This window comes from Ursus arctos, unplaced genomic scaffold (genome assembly GCF_023065955.2).
Source record: "Ursus arctos isolate Adak ecotype North America unplaced genomic scaffold, UrsArc2.0 scaffold_32, whole genome shotgun sequence".
Lineage (NCBI taxonomy): Eukaryota > Metazoa > Chordata > Mammalia > Carnivora > Ursidae > Ursus > Ursus arctos.
In genome coordinates, this window is record NW_026623008.1 from 22085126 (window position 1) to 22096512 (window position 11387).

General features: G+C 52.2%; 1 non-coding gene across 1 annotated transcript; it reads left to right on the forward strand.

Moving 5' to 3' along the window:
- The first annotated feature begins 7219 nt into the window (after positions 1-7219).
- Positions 7220-7324, forward strand: LOC113268627 (U6 spliceosomal RNA). Its single transcript, XR_003321164.2, has one exon. It is a non-coding gene; the product is annotated as a U6 spliceosomal RNA (small nuclear RNA).
- Positions 7325-11387: the final 4063 nt, after the last annotated feature.

Here is an 11387-nt window from a genome sequence, read left to right on the forward strand (position 1 = left end):
TCAGGTGATCTCATTAGGGGAGGAGGGGACAAGGAGGGCTGCCACCTCGGTCCCTGACCCTGCCCAGAAAATGCAGGGTAGTGGCATCATGGGCAGCGTGCTGGCGTGCATTCACTCAGCCCCAGACATCGGAATCCACAGGGGAGGCGGCACGGGGTGAGCCCATGTCAGCCCCGGTATTATCCAGGTGTACTGCTCTACAGGCACGCACATACACGCACACACATACACGCACACACACACACATGTGCACACGCACGTGCACAGACAGAAATGTTTCCTCTTGGTGTTCACGCAGCCACAGAAATTTCCAACATGATTCCCATTGTGGAGAGGAGTAATCAACGCTCAGGGAGGTGAGTCACCGATCCAGAGTCCACGGCCAGCGGATGGCAGGGCAGGGACACAAGCCCATGTGCCTCGGACCTGTAACCACCTCACTCCAGTGCCTAAAAGACAGACCCACTCTCACCCCCACCATGGCACCTATCAGTCCGCTTTATGTTTGTCCCCTTGGGCACCTGCCTCCCCCATCAGACTGTGAAGCCCTGAGGGTGGACCCCCTATTTGTGTTCCTGCATTCGTCCCAGCTCAGGGCCTTAGGACACCCCACCCCCCACTGATACATAAAGGAGAAGAGAAGGGGGTACAGCCCACAGTCCAGGCTCATCCATATTTATCAATGGATGGAACTCAACGGGGCCTGGAGATGAGGCTGCATGAAGGGTGATAGGAGAAATCGAGGCAGGGAAAGAACAAGCCCAGGGCCCACAGTTCTAGTACATTCCCAGACGCCTCTGCCAGGTGAGCTGAGCTGGGCTGCGCTTAGCTGCCTATGTCGGGAAAACCGGAGCCACCTGTATGCCCGAGTCTACTGGACTCCGAAGACCCAGCAAAGGGCACGGCAGAGACATCAGCTGCGCAGTCAGATAACACAATTAGCTCTTTAATGAGGAGCCTGGGGAGTGTCCTGTGGACCGTGGACCCAAATCACAGTGATTATGAAGCACTAATCTCTTCAAAGGCTCATGAGTTCTCTGGAACATCACCAGGACAGATCAGAGCCTCTCGGTGCCTCTCCCACATTCCTTCCAAATCAATAGATGCGTAGTGGTTGGGAGGAAAACAAATCAGGGTGACCCGGGGTTGCAGAGAAGGCCCAGGGCCTGGAAACAGATCGATGGGGAGGCATTTGCAAGGATGAGACAGTGCATCCCTTCTGGCCGATAAACCCCCCAGGCTGGGTGATATTATACCCGTCCTCTGATCACCAAACCCACATGTGGGGTAGACACAGCCTTTGTCTGCGGGGACAGGGCCCACGGTGGCGCGCACCACCCCGGAGGCCACATTCCTGGATGGCCTGTGCTGGGGGCTAGGGGCAGGGACTGAGCCCGATGGGCCTGGGTTTGTATCCGGCTCTGCCATCACCACACAGGCAGCCTGGGCGAGTCTCATCTCCTCTCTGAGCCTCAGTTTCCCACCTGGGTGGGTGTGGGGGGGCTGCAGGGGTGGGGCAGGAGCCAGGCTCCCAGGTCCCTGAACAGGCTCGAGGTCAGGTCATTGCTGTAGGAGCCGTGGGGCCTCTGAGGGGCTCTGAGCAGCTGGAGGATGGGGACCCGCCTGCATTTCAAACAAACCCCTCAGCCCCTGTGGGTTGTGGGGACAAAAGGGTGACCTGCTGTGGGAAAGCTTAGACCCCCACAGCTCAGCAGCAAATATCCAGGGGTGGAGGGAGGTGGAGAGAGACCCACCAGCTGATGACGCTTGCCTGCCCCCATCCGTGCAGAAGAGCCTCCCGCACACAGGCGCTGAACCCCGCACCTCACAGCCACCCAGCACCCAGCACCCTCTCCTCCCTGCGTCCTCACAGCCCTGAGAGGTGAATGTCGTTACCACCTCCTTTCACAAAAGGAGAAACTGAGGCTCAGAGGAACCGCAGAATGGGAAGGACCTGGGAGAACTGGCCCACACCCATTTCACAGAGGGGGAAACGGAGGCCCAGAGATGGGCAATGGCTTGCAGAACGGAACTGTCTTAATGCACTGCTAAATGCCCCTGTGGTGGGTCCAGCGTGCACCCGAGGGTCAAAAAACAGGGGTTTCCAGTCTGCTTCCCTGGCCCCTCCAAGGCCACTGTGTCGGAGCTCCGGCTGGGAGCACCCTTCGAGCACCATCAGATGTAAGTGAAACGTGGATGGATGATGCCAGCCACCAGTCCTCCCAGTTCTGTGTGACCCCCAGCCGGCTGGAGCCCGTGGTTTGGCCTGGGTGTGATCTGAGCCTCTGGCTGACTCACAGCCTGGCCATCCTCCGCTGGCTCCCGATGCCCAGCTGTCTCCCCAGGCTTCTGAGGACAGCAGCCATGTTGGGTCCCCACCCCTCCCAGGACCCAGATCCCAGGGACAGGGCAGGTGTTGGTCTCAGCTCGGGGGAGTTGGGGCCTGCTGGGAGCGAGGAGGGCTCTCTGCTCCCAGGTCACACAGGGACCTGGAAAGTCCCACTGTCACTGGGGAATCCGGAGCAGGGAACAGGGGTGGTGAGGGGCCATGGAGCCAGGTCACGTAGGGACAGGCTGGGGGGGCTCTGGGGAGCAAGTCTGCTCAGGAAGGGCTGCCAGCGGCTGCCATGTGGGCCCCAGGGACCATGAGGACCGAAATGTTGCAGAGTTTGCAACCTCAGGGACAGTGTCCTCCAGCCCCACGTGCTCACAGCATGAAGGTTCCCTGGAGATTTGAAGGAGTCTCCCCATCCACACTCTGCTTACAGGCCTCATGTCCCCCCAGCACAGGAGGCGGTCTTTCCCACAAACACTCAGGGGCCACCTGAATCTTTCATCCCAAGGAGAGAGATCCTGTAGTCTCTGTCTTGGTGTCTCTGTCTCTCTGTCTCTTCCAGCCTTGGCACCTCACCCCTACACCCCGCCTGTCTCTCCCCCCTTCCCCCTCGTTCCCTCCCTCCTCCCCCTCATTCCCTCCTTCCTCCCCCCATGTATGCCAGGTTTATTTTCAGAACCTCCGAATCCTTCCCAAGCCTCTGACATTTACTCTTTGGAATTAGAAAATTTTCTTTCTCTTTCCTAGAGCAAGGCTGGCGGAAAAGATTTCCCTGGGGACCTACCTGCCCTTCCCGAGGTGAAATGCCGGGGGCAGAGCTGGGTTATGTCAGCCCGGCACCGATTGTGTCAACCAGCAATTATTAGGCACCCACTGTGCACCAGGCCCTTCTCAGGAACCACCACAGTCCGTGCATTTAAGAACCCTGCAGGCTTGGCGTTACCATCTGCACCTGGCAGGTGAAAGGGGCAGGTAAATCACAGGCTGGGGCAGGTAAATGACAAGTCTAAGGTCACCTGGCAAGTGAGAGGTGGAACAGGCATGAAACCAAACCTCTCGGGCTCCGAAGTCCATTTCCTTCCTCCGTGTGCTGCCTTCAAGGCCCATGGGAGCTGGGGCCCTGGAGGACGGGTAGCATTTGGGGGACCAAGAGTTTAGGGTACACGGCATCCAGGCAGAGGGAACAGCAGGAGCAAAGCATCCGCGTGGTCAATCAAGGATAGGGTGGGTGGAGGGTCTGATCCCAGAAGGAACACGTGCAGGACAGGGAAATTCCCACACCAGAAGATTAACCTAAGGGACCGCAAGGATGAGGGCATGCTGAGAGCCCGTATCAGGCACTGTTCTCAGTATTTTGTGTGCACTAACCCATCCATCCCCACGGCAACCCTATGAGACAGACACCATTTCAATCTTATTTTACAAAAGGGGAAACGGAGGCTCAGAGAGGTTAGGAAACTAAGCCAGTCGGCGGCACAGCCGGGATTTGGACTGTGACCCAGCTCCTGCTGCCGCACCACCCCCCTGCACAGCCTTCATTGGCCCATCTTCCGCAGCCTCACAGGCTGACCTTAGTGGTTTTCCGTGGAAGATGGGCCTAAGCAGGAAGATGGGATGGTCAGAGCTGGGGTGGTGTGGACCAGTCCGAAGGGGACGGAGAGCTATGTCATGTCCCTCAGGAGCCGGGGGGTGGCGGGGGGCGTGTGCAGGGCCACGAGTGCTTAATTCATCTCCCCCTGGCCACTTGGCTTCGCTCCGGTCACAAGGAAGGTGCTTGAGGATGACAGTAGCCTGGCTCTGGAAGTGCACCTGGGCGGGCGTATTTTCCCAATGAACTCTGCCCTACCCCAAGCAGGAGGCAGCCAGGCCCCTGCCCATGCTCCCTGTACCCCAAAACTCAGCAACTAAAGCAACACACGTGCTTTGTCTCAGTTTCTATGAGTCAGGAGCCCAGGTGTGACCCAGCTGGTCTCTCACCAGCTGGAGTCAGGGTGCTGGCTGGGGTTGGGTCTCATCTGAGGACTCCCCGGAGAAACGCCCCTGTTTCCTGAGGTCTGCTGGACCGAGAGTTTCATTTCCCTGCCCGCTGTTGGCTGGAGGCCTCCCTCAATTCCATGTTCATACACCTCTCCCACCTGAGAGCTTATCCCATCAAAGCTGGGAGCCTGCTAGCAGACAGAAGTCTCCATGCTTTGCCCCCAGTCATAGGAGAGGCACACCCCGGATGATGCCGTGTTCTGTTGTATAAGAAAGGGGAGGCGAGTACATGAGAACACAGAGACCAGGAGGTGCGGATCAGCGAGGGCCATGTTGAGGCTGCCTCCCACCTCCCGAGGTCCTTGGGAAAGGCCTGGCTGCAGGGACGGTGTGTCCCAGCCAGCTCCCCGCCAAACAGACTGAAGGCACTAGAGCTGCGTGCAGCCACAGCCAGGTGGCCCCACTGGACCGCATTGTCCCTTCGGAGAAGAACAAGATAGGGAAAGGACGGCATGAGGGCAGAAACTTCCTAAGCCTATGAAGGCTGCACTCTGGATGTTTGGAAGGAAGGCCAGCTGGATCCTGTCAGATGGCTGGGACCACCCTGAAAAGGATGGAAGTCGGTGGAGCAGTCATCCTTGCCGGAGAAGGGAGGCCGGCCAGGACACCGCCCATCTCTTGCTTTGGGGTGGTTTGCGGGAGAAGAGTAGGATCTGGCTCCAGGGAGAAGAGACACATCAATGCAAGTCCAGGCTAAGGAGCAGCAACACAGACCCAACAGCATTCACCCCCACTGTTGTTCCCCAGGATTCTGGTCCCAGGGAACCCCTAGGGCCTCAAGGATCAATGACCAATACGGGCCATTGGCCAATAATGCCCACAGGGACTTCCCCCATTTCAAGAGATGCTCCCGAGGGATGAGCTCAGTGGCTCCGAGGGACTCACCTGTCATTTCCTATCACGCCTTGTGGCAGATCGAACCCATTGAGATACGACCACCTGTGGAATAAAAAAGAAGCTCATCCCAGCATTCAAAGCCTTTCATGACCTGGACCCAGTATTCCCAGAAATCCCTATAGGTTTTCCAGACTTCAGACAAACCAACTGACAACCTCTCGTTTGACCGTTTGCTCACTCTGCCATTCATTAGCAAATATTAAAGGCGTCGCACCATGTGCCGGGCCCTGTGCTGGGTGTAAAGGGTCATTCTAGCTCTTACCTCGCCCCATCACAGAACAGTTCCCAACCATCTTCCCCCAGCACACCGTGTTCTCACCTCTGAGCCTTTGCACATGCTATTCCCTCAGACTGGTACACTTTTCCCCTCTTCTCTGGGTTTCTCCTGACTTTCTTTAAGACGCTGCTCAGATAAGAGTGCCTGGGTGGCTCAGTCCATTAAGCATCAGACTCTTGGTTTTGGCTCAGGTCTTGATCTCAGGGTTGTGAGATCCAGCCCCAAGTCAGCCTCTGTGCTCAGCACAGAGTCTGCTTGAGATTCTCACTCTCCCTCTCTCTCTGCCCCTTCCCCCCACTCTTGTGCTCTCTCTCTCCCTCTCTCAAACAAATAAATCTTAAAAAAACAAAGACTCTGCTCAGACATCCATTCCTCTAGGAAGCCTTTTGTGATCCCAGGCTGAATTCTTTCCCCCCATAGTTCACTCAGAGCCCCCAGTGCTCACCCCTAACACCGCCAATCAGCAGGTGGCTCTCCTCCATGCAGAGATTCAGGGCCCCAGGAGAAGCGCGGCCTGTTCCTGTCTCTTGGGAGCTGATGATCCAAGCAAGGGATGACTCTAAGCAGATTCGTGGTGGTTACTCATTCCCTGGTGAATTAAGTGACGGTGGAAGGGAGGGGAGAGCCAAATTATGTTTCTGAGGTGCTCATTATACACCAGGCTGCCTGCCCGGTGTATTTGTAGAATATTGATCTTTCACAGCAAACACATAGAGAAGTATTATCAGCCTTGCTTTGCAGATGAGGAAATGGAAGTTTCGACTGATTAAGGTCACACAGCCAGTGAATGGCCTCAGGCTCAGCCCAACAGCTCATGTAAGTCCCTGCCATGGGCCCTCTCGTGAATGTTGAGGGTGTATTCCCTGGTCAGTACCTCACTGATGGCAGAACGGCCCTTCTTCTTCTCGCCCCTCCTCTTAGCGAGAGCCCTTCTGCCAGGCCCTGGTTGGAAAGCTTGAATGTGATTTTTTTTTTTAAAGATTTTATTTATTTATTTGACAGAGACAGAGACAGCCAGTGAGAGAGGGAACACAAGTAGGGGGAGTGGGAGAGGAAGAAGCAGGCTCATAGCAGAGGAGCCAGATGTGGGGCTCGATCCCAGAACGCCGGGATCACGCCCTGAGCTGAAGGCAGACACTTAACCGCTGTGCCACCCAGGCGCCCCTTGAACGTGATTATTAATTTGGTGAGCTTTTGACACACGAGCTTGCTGTTTGTTTTCTGTTTTTCACATCTCTTCCTCATTCACGTTTTTCTTTTTCTGCCTTTATGAATTATTGATTACTTCTCTGATTCCATTTAATCTTTTTTGTTGGCTTAAGACCTATTTTTGTCTTGGTATTTTCTTTTTTTTTTTTCTTTTTTTTTAAAGATTTTATTTATTTATTCGACAGAGATAGAGACAGCCAGCGAGAGAGGGAACACAAGCAGGGGGAGTGGGAGAGGAAGAAGCAGGCTCATAGCAGAGGAGCCAGATGTGGGGCTCGATCCCAGAACGCCGGGATCATGCCCTGAGCCGAAGGCAGACGCTTAACCGCTGTGCCACCCAGGCGCCCCCTGTCTTGGTATTTTCGTGGTCACTTTAGGGTTTATACTAGGCATCCTCACCACCATGTATCTTCGGGTGGTATTACATCACTGCACGTTTAATGCAAGAATTCTGTAAGAGTAGCGCTTGCTGCGGCAGGACATACACTAAAATTGAAAGGATACAGGCAAGACTAGCATGGCCCCTACGCAAGGATGACATGCGAATTTGTCAAGTGTTCCATATTTTTTAAAATTTTGTTTAGCCACTTAAAGAAAATATGCTTATGACACGACTTGCCTCGAATCCATCCCAAGTTGTAGCTTTGTTTTCCAATTAAAAGATGACAATTTACACACTCCCCCCAAAAAAGAATTCTGTAATAGTGTACTTCTATTTTTCCTTTCTAGGGTTTTAACTTCTCCGTATGTCATAAATCCAACAGTACGTTGTTGTCATCGGTCTTCAAACGTTCTATTATTTTTTACAAAGATGTAAATAGTAACAGAAACTATTTTATGTTAGCCTGTGTAATTTCTCTTTCCAGCACTCTTCATTCCCTTGTGAGATCCATCCAGTCTCATTTCTCTTCCTCCCAAATGACATTTAACATCCCTTGTGGTGTCAGTCTGCTGGTGATTTACTCCTTCAGGACAGAAAAAAATTTTTGAAAAAAAAATAGCCAAAAAGATTCCAAATTCAATGGAGAGTATAAACCCACAGGTCCAAGGCGATCAACAAATCACAAGCACAAAAGATGGAAAAAACGACACTAGGTCACATCATGATCAAAGTGCTAAAAGCCAGTGGTAAAGAGAAAGCCTTGAAATCATCAAGAGGGAGAAGAAAGACACATTATACAGAGGAACAAAAATAAGGATGACAGTGTATTTCCCCTCAGAAACAATTCAAGTGGGGAAAGAGTAGAGAAATGTTTTAAAACACTGGGGGGAAAAAACCCTCTTAGACTAAAATTCTAAACTCAAAAGAATATCTTTCAAGAACAAAAGAGGAAGACTTTTTTTAAACATATAAAACATGAAATATTCATGGGATTTGCCTTTTCAATCTTATCTTTCAGAAATCATTGTGTCTTCTTTGCTTGAAGACTAACATCTGAAAAATCATTGTTTTGTATATGTTTTTTAAAGATTTTGTTTATTTATTTGACACAGAGACAGCCAGTGAGAGAGACAGCCAGTGAGAGAGAGACAAGCAGGGGGAGTGGGAGAGGAAGAAGCAGGCTCCCAGCAGAGGACCCTGATGTGGGGCTTGATCCCAGAACGCCGGGATCACGCTCTGAGCCGAAGGCAGATGCTTAACGACTGAGTCACCCAGGTGCCCCTCTTTTGTATATTTTTGTACTGTTTTTTAATTGTTTCGGGTAGAAGGGTAGATCTAGTCCCTATTACTCCATCTTGGCCAGAAGTGGAAATCATAGCTGTAATTCGATGTGTATTTGTGTGATTTTTCTCCTGCTGGAGCCCACATTCCAGGAGGGAAGGGACCATGCCATACCTGTTCTTATCCGGGCTCTTATTCGTATCCTCAACACTTGGCAGAATGTTTGGCACAGAGTAGGTTCCCACAACTAAATTCTCTAAATTTCCATGTAGTTGCACTTGGTTTAGTGAATCCCAGGGCTATTTCATGATTCTCCATGATCTGGGAGATACTTTAGAAGATCCAAATTAAAATAAGAAAAGAGCCACATACCAGGATCAAAGTTGAGAAAGATCAAACGAGGAGAAATAAGGCCCCAGGAAGGCAGAAAGCTAGAAAAGACAAAAGGAACCCAAGTCTTTCCCCCTCCCATGGCCTGTCCCACCCCAATCCCCTAAAACACTCCGTTTGCTCATATCCCTGGTCTGGCCAGCCATTTCCCACCCAGCGCAGCCCAACCCACTCCCACATATTCTCCACTTCTTCCCTTAGTTACGGAACCTCAATTTCAATTGCATAAAATAAAAACTATATTTTCCAGCTCTCCCTGCAGCACGGCACAACCATCGGACAGGTTTCTGCCAACGATATGTGAGTATTCCTGTGTGCCAGTCCCAGGCTGTGTCCTTAAAGGGAAAGGCCATACTTTGCATGACTCTTATTCTCCCTTCCTACTGGAGGGGATGTGGACGGGGAGTTGAGCCATATTTCATAAAATTAGTAAGGCCAACAAATGAGAAATGACAAGCAAAACGTGGGTGCAGGCTGGGTCCCCAAGACTGTGGAGCCACCTCATGAGGCCCCAATAGCCCATTCGAGAACTGGTGTGTGAGAGAATAATGTGATTCTGTCTTGCATAAGCCCCTATGAGTTGTCTTATTAAGTGATTCTTGATAGTGCTCAGAACCAGGCACTTGGCTGTTTTTCAGAGAAGGTGAATTGCTCAGAATAGCCTATGTCCAGGAGAAAAAACATCTAATTTTGTCTTGTAAATTTAGGTCCTCTAGGGCCAGGGGATCTGGGGCAATTTGATTAGGAAAGAACATCGTGTCTGTGGCTTTGCTGATTGGATCCTGGTGGGTTCCTGTTGGGGCTCTGACTGCAACAGAACACGCAGTGAGAAGGAGGTTAAAGCTGGACATAGGGAAACGGCCCTGCTGGCAACCTCCCCTTTCCCTCCCTGTCCCCTGTCTAGGCAGGAGTCATTCTTAGCGGTAGCTTACTCCCACTGCCTTGAGTTGGGCACGCCATCCACAGAGCAGGGGAAAGGGGAAGGGAGGGAAATTGATGGCACCCCTGATGGGGATGATGGTTATGAGTGGCTGGCGTCCTGCCGCCACCCGGCACACCCACGGGGAGAACCCTCCTGCAAACCGTTCAGCGATCGAGTCCTCCTTACTACAGGGCACACTCAGCCCTCACCAGATAGACCTGATATTTAGATAAAGGAGTAGATGGGGGGACTTAGCAAACACCTTCCTGAAATCTAATAGCAATAAATGAGAAAAATGGAGCAGCTCACTCCAGATAACCAGCGCCAGGGAACTAATTAATGCCACTCCTGTCTGGAGCCGGGACGCTGGTGGCGGAGGCACCTGCCCAGGTCATTCATCAGCCTTGATTTATGGACTCGTCGAGAGCCGCCTGCACATCTCCTCCCCTCCAGTTTACTTGAAACACTTTTAGCTAGATTTTTTTCAAGATTATTGATCTGTTCTGCCACTTCTTAAGGCAGGTGGCGGCGGGGGGGGGGGGCGGGGAGATGAGCACCGCAGTGGGTGGCACAATCAAATATTGATTTGCCAACAATGATCCAGAAAAAAATCGATCCATTCAAGTGAGCCAATTGTTTCCAACTGCCCAAAACCAGGGAGTCTTGGTTTCCCATGCAAATCCTTGGGTTCTTGATATTGCATTCAAGGCAAGGGGCGAGCCCACTGCCTGCACAGGGAGGGAGGAAGGCTGCAAATAGGAGAGGTGGCAAGGCTCAGTTTCTTCATTGGTAGAATGGGAATAAGGGGAGGGCTGCATCGTGTTCCCTGGATGCAAGAACGAAAGAAGGTATTGAATATTAGAGAAAGGAACAGGGTGCGCCAAACCACCCTCCCGCCCTCCTGTGCTAATAACATCAAAGCTCGCCGGCCTAGAAGAGCACAACAGCACAGATTACAGAAACAAAGGGGTGTTAAGAGGTCATCCTGCTTTCAACCTGGGAAGAGCACATAGTCCTGATTTTACCGGTAAGTCAGCCAAGATGCGGAGGTCATACAGCAAAAACCCCACGCAGACTCTTGTGCAACAGCAATGCCCCAACCACACAGCTACGATCCCTGTGCGCCGGGCACCGTGCCATGGGCTTGCATCGTGTCATCCTCCCAGCAGCCCAATGAGGCAGACACTGCAAGCTGCATCGTCTTACATGTGCGTGCGCACACACACACGCCTCGGTTTCTCATTTCAAAAGAAATACATCCTTGTTTAAAAAGGTTTTATCAATAGGGAAACTCATTTCAGCCAGGAACAATAAAATAAAAATTCAATATAACTACAATCCTGTCCCAAGGCTTCAGATCGCCCAATAGCAGAGACACAGGCAGGTTATACATCAGGGGAGTGAAGGGGATTGACAGACAAAGCCAACTGCAGGGCTGATCGGGGTATCGAGAATTGAGAAAGTCACCCCGCTCCTTCCCTCCCTTCTCCAGGTGTAATTGAGATGTGTTTCCACAAGCTACTGCTAACTTCTTTTTACCATTGTTTCAGAAACCGGTCACCCAGCACACTGCAGGCATCCTTGGGGGGGTCCTCCACAGTCCCGGTGCTGGTAACGGAGAAGCAGAGTGGCTGCTCCTTCTCCGGAGCCCCCACCT